The sequence below is a fragment of the Galleria mellonella genome, unplaced genomic scaffold (genome assembly GCF_026898425.1).
Source record: "Galleria mellonella isolate WM207_F2 unplaced genomic scaffold, CSIRO_AGI_GalMel_v1 utg329, whole genome shotgun sequence".
NCBI classification, from domain to species: Eukaryota; Metazoa; Arthropoda; class Insecta; order Lepidoptera; family Pyralidae; genus Galleria; species Galleria mellonella.
The window spans coordinates 953,268-966,798 of record NW_026442078.1 but is presented as its reverse complement, the minus strand read 5'-3'; the positions used below and the strand labels follow the sequence as shown (position 1 = coordinate 966,798).

Genomic DNA, 13,531 nt, shown 5'->3' with positions numbered 1-13,531 from the left:
ATTCTTATTAAAAATAGTAGGTATCTGTTACCTTAGTAATGATAACGGAGATACCCTACACAGGCGAGGTCGTTCTGTCCATAACTGCGAATGATAATAATTACCACCGACATTTTACTTGATGTTTATGTATAGCTGAATTGGAAAGCAGAAAGAATTTCTTTTCAATTGGTGCAGCTCCTTTTTGGATATGATGTTTTATAAAATATTGAAATCTGCTAATTGATTAGTTGCGCACGTTTATATTGATTGATAAGGGCTTAACAGTAAAGAATTGAACAGTTTCAATTGTATATCTATACATAATTTCCTAAGTAATTACATTACAAGTATCGCCCGTAGTTGTATCTTGATACTGAAGTCTTTAACATTGCTCAAGTATTGAGCTATCAGATGTAAAACATATTTTTCAAATGCGATTGGTAGATTTAGAGATAAGCTCGTTCAAACAATTAAACAAACAAACTTCCGCTTTGTTATTAATTTATATTAATATTATGTTAGTACGATTAGCTGTGAGAATTTTCACAATACGATAGCCGGCAGTTAGGTGATAGAAGTGAAGTCGTGTTGCGTACATACAAAATAAAAAAAAAATACACGTTTACTTTCACTGAATGAAGAAATTTAAAAGTGATTACTCTCGTCAGAAACGGACATCCTGTAGGTACAAAAAATGTAATTGAAATAAAATTAAACTAAACCATTTTGTTGATTATGTAATTCAATTTTGTACAAAGTTCATAGGCCGTAGTAGATGGAGAGATAAAATAGGTATATACATAACTACAAATGTTTTGTTTATCGGAAGTTCGCATAGTAGAGTGTTAGTCAATAGTAGTTGGTAGACTTTCCTGGTATGAATAGATCAAAGATGCTGGAATAGTTCTCAATGCTTTCATTTGTCATACCTGTGTCCAATTCGTAATACTTTTTTATTATTATTTATTTATTGCTTCACAGTACATATTACAGAAGATCAGCATGAAATACGTTATTATAAGCGGTCTGTTTCTGCTGTAATTAGGTTGCATGACTTCATAAGTCATGTAACCTAATTACGGCAGAAAAAAGCAAAACTGTTAATTTTTCACGAGGACTATCCTCATATATGGGTTTCGTTATATTCGTAGGCTCCCATAATATCTGTCCTGGAATCAGCGCTCAGTGTTCTTAACAACATATCCATCAACCTAAGCTAGGAAAGTTTTGCCAGTAGTTGCCACGTTAGGCAAGCGGATTGGCAACTGTTAGGCTTTGGAGATGTTTTAAGAGAGACGCTGCTGCCCAACCCTCGCCCTCCCTTAGTCACCTCTTACGACACTCACGGGAAAGGAAGGGGTGGTCTATTCTATGCCGGGAGACGGGAAATATAATAGTATGTGAATTTTTAATATATATAGAACTAAATTAGATATAAATTAGAAAACTAATAGAACATAGAAAGTACCGTCCTTAATCTATGTAGTAACAATATTGAATTTGACTATACTTATCATTTGTTTTGACATGGAATTATTGTGGAGTAGGTACCGTAGAAACAGCATGTAATATCTTCAATCTATGTGCACTACGAAGTATAGTCACATAGATTTCCATTTAAAAACTTAGTAATTATTCGCTCATTTACTTGACAAGATTTAGGCTTCTTATAGTTCATTCACAGTCGATAGCTTTTTAATCAAACATTGACAGTGCCATAGTAGCTAGTATAGTATTTTTTGCACAAGATGCATGGGGTATTCACAAACATCTTATGGTATATAGAATTTGTCGCATTTGCTGTAATATTGATCGTTTTTTTCTGCTTCATTTTGTATTTAGCCAATTTGAATTACATTTCCTACAATCTCCGATACGACATGAGGAAAAAGTGAGTCGAATTTTTTACAATTTATTTCTTCAGTTGTCTTTGTCAGAAGGCACAAAATAGATTAGATTCTTTATTAATAATAGAATCTATATTTATTTATTTTATTAAATACTTTATTGTACTAATAAAATGACTGGTAAATTTATCACGATTGGTTAACTGGCTTAACTTTATCTTCACCTCTAATTACTTACTGAAACCTAGTGTAGGCGAAATTATAATTCTATTTTGATCGTATTAGAAACTTAAATTAAATTATTTGGTATATCTATGTAAACGTAGCTTGAAATTATAGTAATTTATTTAGTATATTTGTTTAATAACATAGCCATCACGATTTATTAAAAGGGTATTTGTATAGTTTATAAAATGAAAATATTTAATTTTGGTTTATTAGCGAAATAAATAATAATGATTAAAAAAAATTCAGTGCCACTACCCTCATACATTTCTGCAAAGAACGATTCTGAACTATCGACACCATTTTTTTTTAATGGATAATAGTGGAGTGGTAACCTCGCCTGAGCAAAGCGTATACGCGGGTTAGGCACTAGTGAGGGATGTTTGATTAGGATCACAACAATAAACCATCACGATGGTTTCCCGGGGGAACCACGTAGTGGTCGACATATGCATATATAGGATAGGATATATTTATAGTATATAATCCTAATTACTAACAATCTCCTCTCCCCCTATCTACATCATTGACTACCTTGCAGCATTTTTAACCTTGTCGTTTTCCTACACTGCATTTAATTACACGGCGTAGCACTTAATTTGTGGCTGTAGCCCATAAATACATAAACGATATATATCTTTGGAAAACACACTTTATATCCTGGGGAAATAAAAAATATCGCTACAAAAACATATAGAAATTTGCAGCGAACTTTAAAAAAAGGGCGAGCAGAAAAGATCATGAAAAGGTCGTAGTGTCACAAGCCTGAAAAAGCCTCTCTTTTAATAATAATATAATAATACAGGGCGTAGCCACTCGAGAACCATTCTTCTCTACTGGGGATCGATATTTTTTATTTAATGCTTTTATCATCATCTTCATATCAGCCTTTAATAATTGTCTATTGCTTAACATAAGTCTCCCCTTGGGGGGTTCTGTCAGTAGTTGCTACGCTTTACAGGCGGATTGACAACTGCAGTCCCTCGCGCTTCCTTAGTTGATTCTTACGACACCCACGGGAAAGGAAGGGGTTGGTATTCTATGCCGGGACCAAACGACCGATTTGATTCTTTACAGCAGTAAATTTACAAGGTATGAAAGTACAATTAAGCTGAAGAACCAAGACGCTTATTCGTCCTCATCGTTTTATCTTTTACTAGCATTCCGTCATTGTACACCATTAATATGGTTGGTATTATTCATTAATCCATAAAAATACATAATATAAGAGACAGAGATGGTGACACGTGAGGAGTACTATGGACACCAATGAGTTCTGTGATATCGATGGTGCTATGTCAATTTCTATTATGGTAGCTAGTTTGCAATTTTAACTTGCATAAAAATACGCATGTTTCTATACATGTGTAGTTCGGTTCGTGGACAGCTGTTACCAACAAATCCATTTTTTTCATATCTAATTCTTAAAAATATTTAAACATACAATATTTTTAATATCTTGATTGTCGTTTATTTATAGGTACATGGCTGATGGCACTTGGTTGATTCAGAATTAATGAATGATTTGGATAGGAAAAAACAAATAATATTGTAAGTAACAAATCGTCTATTCTGCTTCTATAGGTATATAAATATATGATATATAAAAAAGAATCGAGGTTCATTAGTCTAGCTAAATTTTTTAAAAGTTTTGAGTTATTTGATTTCGTTTTCGTTTCTGTCTTGGTTATACGAATAAAGTTGTAGATACAATTAATTCTTACCACAGATAATATAATACTATATTAATATCCTTCCTGTTATTAAAGTGATACAAACTATGTAGGATAGAGAAACATTATATTCTGGGTAAATATTTTTCAGGTCGCATGGATGAAGTCGCGGGTAAAAGTTAGTTGAAAATAAATATAAAAAATGAGACAAAATTGTGAAATAAAATTTTTAATTACTATACTTATTTATGATAACATAAAGTATCCTATTATAATAATACTCGTATTATAAATACGAAAATATATGTGCGATGGTCTATCCATGTTTTTTTTTTATGGTTTGCGGTACAGTATTTAAGGCATCCCGTCCTCGCTATTGGATACAGGCTCGCTATTGGATGCCCTATACAAGAGAGTACATGGTGGCCGCAGTTTAGATGCAATATTTGAGAATTAGGAAGGTAAATGAACGGCCGGATACTGCAACAAATGAGTATGTGGTCGGCCCCCGAACTGGATGGATGGATGTTTTTTTACTCTTTTCAAATCTCGCTCGCTTCGAAATTTTTTAACCATACTGTATTGAATTGAAAAAAAAAATGGATGAAAAGGATAAATGAAAAATACTGCTAAATAATTAAAAGAATCAGGTATACAATTTGGAAATTAATATCCGGGAAAATGCGCGCTCCGCAAGGGGAGTCACTTAAATAAAAAAAAAACCACACCTTATTATTGGAATAGAATTTTCATATTTTAATAATATATTATATAATATATAAGCTATTATTAGTCTATTTATATTTCAGTCTTCATCAATATGCCAGGAAAAAGCCGATACCACAAATTCCAGAGCCTTACCAACGGCCAGTGTGTTACGACCTCGGCTGCATTTGGTTTTGTCGATTAATGAGCTGTATAGTCACTATAGCTGTATGTTACTATTTTGCCTATTCCTTAATTACTAACACCAAACTCAAGTTCGGTATGTTCGTGCCTTAATAATATTAAAATTTAGTTTTATACCTATATAATGAAATCTTTTTAAACATTCTGTATTTTTGTGTTGCATTTAATATATTTATGGTATTTATATATATTAATTTTAGAATTTAGTGTGATAATTATAACAATATAAAAAAAAAATTGTTTCTTTAATGACTTTTTAGTTCACAGATATTTATAGGTATTTATTGATTTTTTTAAGAAATTAGGTTCCGCAAACAGTCTGATAACTCACAGATACTGTCTCCCATAGACATGCTAATTATAAAATACTAGCGATTCGGCCCGACTTTACACGCGTAGATAGAATTTTGAGAAAATGATATATAGCCCTTGTTACTCGCTGATAATGTGTTTTCTATAGATGAAAGATTTTTTCAAATTGGTTAAGTAGCTTTTGAGATTTGTTTGTTTGTTTATACCATTATAGTTTGTTTATCCATATAAACATATGGATAAACAAACTATAATGGTATAAACAATCAAACAAATCTTTCCTCTACATTATATTAATATAGTATATTCTGTACTGCATGACATCCCAATTCCCACGTGTGGGGTAGATACATATTATTAATGATATTATATCATTATTCTTCAGAGAAAGAGAGAGAGAGAGCTAGCCCTGTGCTCCCAGCATAGAATATCCCTTTTTCCCCGTGGTTGTTGTAAGAAGCGACTAAGGGAGGGCGAGGGATGGGCAGCAGCGTTTCTCTTAAAACATCGCCAAAGCCTAATAGCAATTGCCAACCTGCCTAGCGTGGCAACTATTGGCAAAACCCTTCAAGGGGGAGGCTTATAAGTCCAGCAGTGGACAGTTAAAGGCTGATATGATGACGATGATACTTTAGAGGATTAAGATAAACACATCTTTTATATTTGAGATGACTATTTCATTGTACTATTCTGGGTTGGGACCCAGTCAGTGCTAGTCATGTCTAACTTATGTATCTACTGTGTACGCCAAAAGGATACAATATATGCAGATCGTATGACTGCCTATTTTTATTTTTAAAATAACACAATTAACATGGAAAGGTTTTGCTGGAAGAAATCTCTTATTAGAGATAAGCTCGCCTTTGTACATTATGTTTATACTGAATTGTGATTAACAGTATGTTTTGTGTACAATAAAGAATAAAGAAAGAAATAAAAAAGGAATTACGTATGAATTTCTTTACCTATCTAATTCCCAAAGACAAACAAGGTCAAGACAGGACTAACTAGTCCTGTCTTGACCAGTATCCTAATGTATGCACGTGCTAATACTGAATTCTGATTACCGATGTTTTATCATATCTTCTAGGATATGATAGTGAAATTACGGCAAGAAATACCTTAGCCCTCAATATTTTTTTTCTATTGCTAGAGAACAAACGAACTGACGTTCCACCTGAAAGTGATTGCCCTCACCCACGAATACTTGAAACACTTAGAAAGTTTTCATTGCTTTGTTAGCCTTATAAAGATTTATAGGATAACGTTTTTTTAAAGCTCGGTATTGCCGCGTAAGATAAGGCCTCCGAGGGGTGCCTATTTTTGAACCCACATCTATAGGGGAAAAAGGGTTGTTAGTAATGGATTGTAACAGCCCCATTGCTAGCAAATACCCTAATAAGTCTATCTTCACGTGGATCCCCCTTGAAATCGTCGTGGTTAATTCTTGTAGAATTTTTCACGACGGGCTAACTGACCTGCCTTCATCCTTAACTATCAGCTTTCACTGGTGCTCCGTCAGCGTATACCGAAGTTGCCATTCCATTTTCAAACATTAAAAAAACCACATCTATAGAGAAAAACATCCGTAACCTATGTGTTGCGAAAATATATAAATTTTTTTTAGAAGAGCTAACGGTGATAATAGTTTATTGTCCTTATTATCCTGTTTATACTGTCCTCTCTTATCTAGAAACCTCTGTTTATACTAGAAACTTTATGGTCGTGTAATTAATTTTTTCACGATTGAATTAACTATGTTTTTGCGGGCAATCCCGCTTTGTAATAACTTAATACCCCTCGAAAACAAATTGAAAAGCGTCAATAAAATTGCAATAGAACTAATGGAGAACGAAAGTGAAGTCTCAATGAGTGGCAAACAAAAGATAAACTGATCAACGGATGTGTAATTCCAAGACAGCGGTCGTGACTCGCAAATTCGATCATCAATGATTGATGGCGTTGACTCTTTTATTTATATACCAGTGATTGATACCTGGCGCTAGTTTTATTTTTTCTACACTGTACTCACATGTATTTAAGTTTATATAATTTATTTTAGATAGCACATGTGTTTTTTGACGCCTATTGCTATTCTATTTATCTCTGTGCAATTCACTTGTTATTTTATTGGTGGGTACTAAAACGTAATAATTCTTTTTTTTTTTTGTATTGATTACTTTTATATTACGTTTTAATAGTTTTTTTATTAACACTCGCTTTTCCACTGGTTTTGAAAACAGGAAGTCAAATACTATTTCAAATACTTTGTATAAATATATTACATTTCATGACGATTTGTTGAGCGGTTAAACTATAATAAATGTAAACAAACTCACTTTCACATTCATATATGATCATACAGATAGTATTAAACTGTATCAGGTTCCTATATGTTTTTGTAGGTGGGGTAGATTTTTTTAACGAATGATAAAGTAATGGTAATCCCGCCTGCGCTATCAGTGTGCACTGGCGGGTTTTTTTCAATGGATGATAGTGAAATGGTAACTCTGCCTGCACTTACCACAGTGGGGGATGGTAGGTGAGGATGAAAGCAGGTCAGTTGCGCCATCGTAACGAATTCGTCAAGAATTAACTACGATAGCCTTCAGGGGAGACTGTGTGAAGGTCAACGTGGTAGATTGCTAGCAATGGACCGCTAGTCCTCATTACTAACAATCCCTTTCCTTGGACAAGAATATTATGCATGCGTATCAAATTTTACTAACCTTCGAACCGAAACACAGCTATGCAAGCAAACTAACGGCAGAGATACGAGTAGGACAAAGGTAACTAAGCTGACGACATCTGTACAAAATCTCTATTTGGTATTCTTATCCCGTCACCACGCGGACATAACGTACTGTACCCAATTCCATAAATAAAACCTATCTAGAATTACCATCAACGAACCATAGAGATTTCAACGTGATAATTAACAATAGCTGCAAACGGATCGTGTATAATGGCAACAAGTCGTCATGCACAGTGGCGCATCCCTCCGTTTTATCGCATAGATAGCGATTTCTTATAAGATGGCTGTGTAGTGTTACCATTTATTGTTTGTGAATAGTCGGGACATGTTTTATAGAAAGTTTGGTCTTGTTAAAAAAAATCGTAAAGATTTTGTTTCGTAATAAGCAGTAATTTGCCCTGTAAAGAAAATGGAAATTGGAATAGTGCTAAAATTAAATAAATTAACAACAGTAACATATTATTTTGTAATACACAGGTTTTACTCTCATATTATTCCCAGAGTTCTTTTGGAAGTTGCTAATATACTTATTTCATGTTCTACAAGTATGTATACAAGTATTACATAAGTATTACTATACCCACCAGTATGCATTCATACTTTTTAAGTATATCTGAGCTACGGTTTAAATCTACGACGTGTTAAATTTTCAAAAGAAGAATGGAAATCCTGTATAATCTCAAGATATGGTAAAACTACTATAAAGACATAAGTTTGCATGTTGCCCTACCGGATACACTGGAGATATTTTGTAATGAGCTTAAAACAGGTTTGATAAAGAAAAACCGCATTTCAATTTCATTTTCAACTCGCCAGACTAGTGACGGGAAATGCTTAATTTTTCATGTTCTGCATACGTACCTATCTAGACAGCCTACTTAGACCTTCAAATGAAGCGTAGAAAGGTTAGGAAATAAATTTTGGATGTGACAGTTACTAGAATTGATTATTTCTATACATAGGATCCTCCAAACATAGCGTGTAAAAGCACTTAGAGCTGGAGTACAGCTAACTGTTGAGAGTAAAACATTGTTTTTTCGGTTGATTGAATCAATGTACCATGTCGCCTTCGCGTTTGTTCAGAATGGTGTAGTTATATGTCTGCTATAATAAAAAAAAACCCTAAAATCAAACAATAATAAAATATATTATGTAGACAACATCTTGGCGTAATGATATACGGATGAAATTCGCAAAGAGATTAGCGATAAGATAACTGTCCACTATTGGACATAAGCTTTCTCCATAAGGGGAGTTTTGCTAGTATTTATCACGTTTAGCAGGCGGGTTAGCAACCGAAGTTAGGCCTTTCAGGGTGTTTTAAAAGGGACGCTGCTGCCCATCCCTTGCCCTCCTTTAGTCACCTCTTACAACACACACGCGAAACCCATTCTATGCTGGGACACACACGGCGAAAGTATTATATATATATATATATATATATATATATATATATATATATATATATATATATATATATATATATATATATAGGACAGAATATATAAGGACAGAATATTAAGTTTATTGCATATGTAGATTTGTTCCGTTATTTCTCTGTGTCGTTTAATTTTATTATGACTATTCTTCATATCCCCTAAAGGATTTATAAATATAAATACATAGAAACGTAATATAATTTATTGTATCGCCTACCAACTACACGGCATTGTGTAAAATGACGTACAAATGAGACATAGGAGGGGTGGGGGGGGGACAACATGCCCTGTCAAATCGACCTCCACGTAGTTCCCTCTGTTAACCATTGTGCTAAATTCCAAGTGTATTCTTTACGATGGGCTAACTGACCTGCTTTCATCGTCACTTATCATCCCTCACTGGTTCACCGACAGCGTATACCGTTAACGCAGGCGGGGTTACCGTTTCATTATCATCCATTAAAAAAATAGGACATTTTGGTACTTTGCTATTATAATACTGCTGGGCTACGGAATCCTAATAAAATATTATAGGAGGAACAACACAGGTTGTGAATGGTTCTTATAAAGAATTGTTTTAATTACATTTATTACTAGAGATGTTAATTCTCATCACGTGATAACTTTGTTTTTATCACGTTAATCTATTTATGTGTTTGTCATTATACTTGTTTAACTACTTCGACACTGTCGTGTAATAAAAACTAAATGGAAATTGTAATTGTCTTCGTTATATTACTTTTTAATTTTTGTGTTATTCTTTTATTCGTTTATTGTAACTTCAATATAAATTTAGTTTCTCGATTAATATAAATTTGTCTAGAACGATAAAAGTATATACCTAATAATAATATGTTCAATTCAAAGACTACATTGTCTGAATTGCTTTTATTTTTTAAACTATGTTTCATAATAAGAATGGGCACTCCACTATTAAAAGAACCGTGTTTTTTTTTTTATATTATGTAATGTCTCTCCTAATTATGAACTGAAATGTGATAAAAGCTTTTTAATCGAAATTATTTAGTTTCGTGTCCCGATGTTCTCATTTTATAATTGTCTAATTTTGTATAGTCAAAATTGAAACACCTTTTTTTATAAATAATAAATAAATAATTTTATCAATATAATATATTATACATAATTTATTATAGAACATTTTTAATATACATATAATTATAAACGAAAGAAATAGTTATAGCCGTCTTGTAACTTGAGGAATATAATAATTAATAAAACTTTTATTATGAGTATATATATTTACTTTTTTAATATAAGTAGACAGGTTCATGTGATTTAACAATGATTTAAAAGCTATTTATCTCCCTTTAAATAAAAAAAAAATATTCATGTCACTATGGCTGTACACGCTAATCTTCGAAATCTTCCTGCACAAATCCATTGGTTCCAACTTGAAAGATAAGATAGTTTTTATCCCGTTCTGTTGATATACCATGTGGATAGACCAAGTCTTGGGTAGAAGATAATTATTTGAAAATGAGATAAAATGCGCACTGAGTACAAAAATTTTTTACTAGATTTGACACGAGCAGAGTGGCGCAGCGGAAGCGTGCTGGGCCCGTAACCCAGAGGTCCATAGATCGAAACTACGCTCTGCTATGGATATCTATCGGTACTTTTTAAATTTTTGTCACAATATTTATATTTCTTTTTTTGTATAATTTAGTCATATAAACGTATTATGGAAGACCAGTTTTCATGATTATGTTTAAAACAGTTATTTCATAGGTATATAGATATAGTACGTAGCTGACAATATAAAAAACATCGTTTATCGACAACGTATTATAGGAATGTCAATCCAAAATACTTGTTACCTATTTAATAACTCAATTAAATTAATAAATTTAAATTAATTATGTTAAATATACATACATATATGCAAAGAAGTTGAAACAATATTTAATGAAGTTAACAGAAATAATACAATACAAATAAAGTCACATTAGAATTTTTATCTACAAATCATCATATCATTATCATATCAGCCGTTAACTGTCCACTGCTGAACATGGGCTTCGCCCTATTGGGGGTTTGCCAGTAGTTGCTATGTTTGGCAGGTGTATTGGCAATCGCAGTCAGGCTTTGGTGATGTTTAAAGAGGGACGCTACAGCCCATCCTTCGAGCGTTAATTTTCTTTAGATGTCTATAAGAAAGGAAGGGCTGGCCCATTTTTGTTGGGACCACACATCGTGTATAGTACATAGATAATAAAATAACATCATACAGTTACATAGTCATTATGTTGTGCTAGAAATAACTAGTTTTTGTTCTTCTATTTATCGTGCAACCAACAAGCTATTATAGTACTTATAAGTATAGAGAAAATCATAAGTGACAGCAGAATTCCATTAGGTACCAAAATTTTTGATTCTTTTAATACACTTTAAACTCTAATCTAGGACAGAAATAGACTTGGACAATAAAAAAAACAATATTTGACTATCTTAATTAATTATAGTTCTGTGAATACTTATTAAATTGTTCATTCTAATGAAAATAAACTAATTTAAAGCAAAAACAATAATAAAAGTGATAATTTTGTAGTGAATTTGTCACGGCAAGCAATATAACAATGAAAGCGTGATAATTGATTTATTTTGTTCAAAACTGGCATGGGTGAGACAAGATTTAATTTATGTGCATTCACCTTTCAAGTCTTATTAAATTTCCTTTATATAATAAGCACGACAATATTATTGGAAGTAGTTATTTATATTAATGTATTTTAAATGTTAATTACATATTTTTAATACATTTTTCATTTCGATATTAAAAGTTATTGAAATATTTACTTATTAAATAACAATAGTTATTATTGGAAGAAATGTAACAGGAATTCGGTAAGAAAATCTTACTAATATCATACATGTGAAAGTTTATAATGTTTGGACGTTTATATATTTATGTTTGTTATTCAATCACACTTAAATGGTTTAACGAATTTTAATGAAATTTGACACACAAGTAGGTTATATCCTAACTTAACACGTAGGATATTTCATATACTCATTCACGAAGGCAAACCCACTAAAAATAAATAACTTATAACTAATAAAAAGCTATGAGACATTTTATGAATTTTCCCTGAATAGTCAATATATAGAGTAGGCACATTATCATTTAACCTCGTCAAAGATTTACCTCGATAGTATTTTAAGTGTTGCTTGTCATCTAAGATATTTATTTGATCCCAAGAGGCTTTAAACAAGTCCTCGGTGCGTTTCTGTTGCCAAGCAGCTGTGTCCACTTGTAATTCAGTTTGAAAGGTGAAATTATGGAGGCCTAGCGCCAAGGCGTTGCCTAGAGAAACAAAATGAGTTCACTGCATGTTAACATAGTCATTATTTATAAAGGGTGACAAATATTCATGAACGATGCAATTTTTAAGAATTTTTTTATAGGTAGCTACTTCCTTTTGCAATGAATTGGAATTATATCCGCTTTAGGTCTCGTATTAATATACATTTTTTATGTAACTTAGAATAGCAAACAAGTTGACGGCCCATCTGATGGAAAGTGGTAATCGTCGTTTATAGACATGATCAGTACCAAGGACATAACAGAGTATATTGTTTCGTCCCTGATACTCCCATATGTTGCCATTCCTGAGGACTCAGGTGTTATTCCTCTGTACCCTGTAAATTCACGCCATATCCCACCCTTCAAACGGAAACACAGCCATGCAAACACAACTGCTTCACGGTAGAAACACGAATGAGACAGAGGTGCCCAAGCAAAGGACTTTTATACAATCTCTGGTAAACATATATTAATAGGTAGCTAATGAGACGTATAATGAGAGCATTATTTCTCAATTCTGTATTCTTTCTTTCTGCGTGCTTCAATTTTTCATTGTACTTTCAGTATAAATTGATCACAGTATGGAAGCATAACATCTATCGCATGACCTAATTTTTCCTTTACTATTTCGGCATCGGATGACTAAACGGGGCGAAAGCTTCTACCCTTACTTCGTAGACATATCATTTATCCTTCACAATGTGTAAGACCAAGAAGTGGAACTCTTTCCTGCTTATGCTTTTCCATCCAAATATAATCTGCATTAATTTAAGATAAATGTAATATGTGTATGGGCTATTCGAAGGTCCTCAAGTCCCATCTTAGACCATATCATCGCTCTCTATCAGGTGAGATCGTGGTCAATAACGGGACCCTTCAATATTAAAAAAAGCACCATAATATTATGGAATAGCACTGTATGAGCCATGTATGTACTTACGTATGTATGTATGACCTTTACTGTCAGCGGTCAGCTTGTTTATTATTCTAAGTATCATACAAAAAAAAGAAAATCTTGGTTCTGTATTCTAGCTCTTGTATTGCTATTTAGTATAAAAATACCT

General features: G+C 32.7%; 1 long non-coding RNA gene across 1 annotated transcript; it reads left to right on the top strand.

Moving 5' to 3' along the window:
- The first annotated feature begins 1,679 nt into the window (after window positions 1-1,679).
- Window positions 1,680-4,837, top strand: LOC116413006 (uncharacterized). The gene is made up of 3 exons (XR_004223955.2): window positions 1,680-1,873; window positions 3,535-3,605; window positions 4,537-4,837. It is a non-coding gene; the product is annotated as an uncharacterized LOC116413006 (long non-coding RNA).
- The last annotated feature ends 8,694 nt before the right edge of the window (window positions 4,838-13,531 follow it).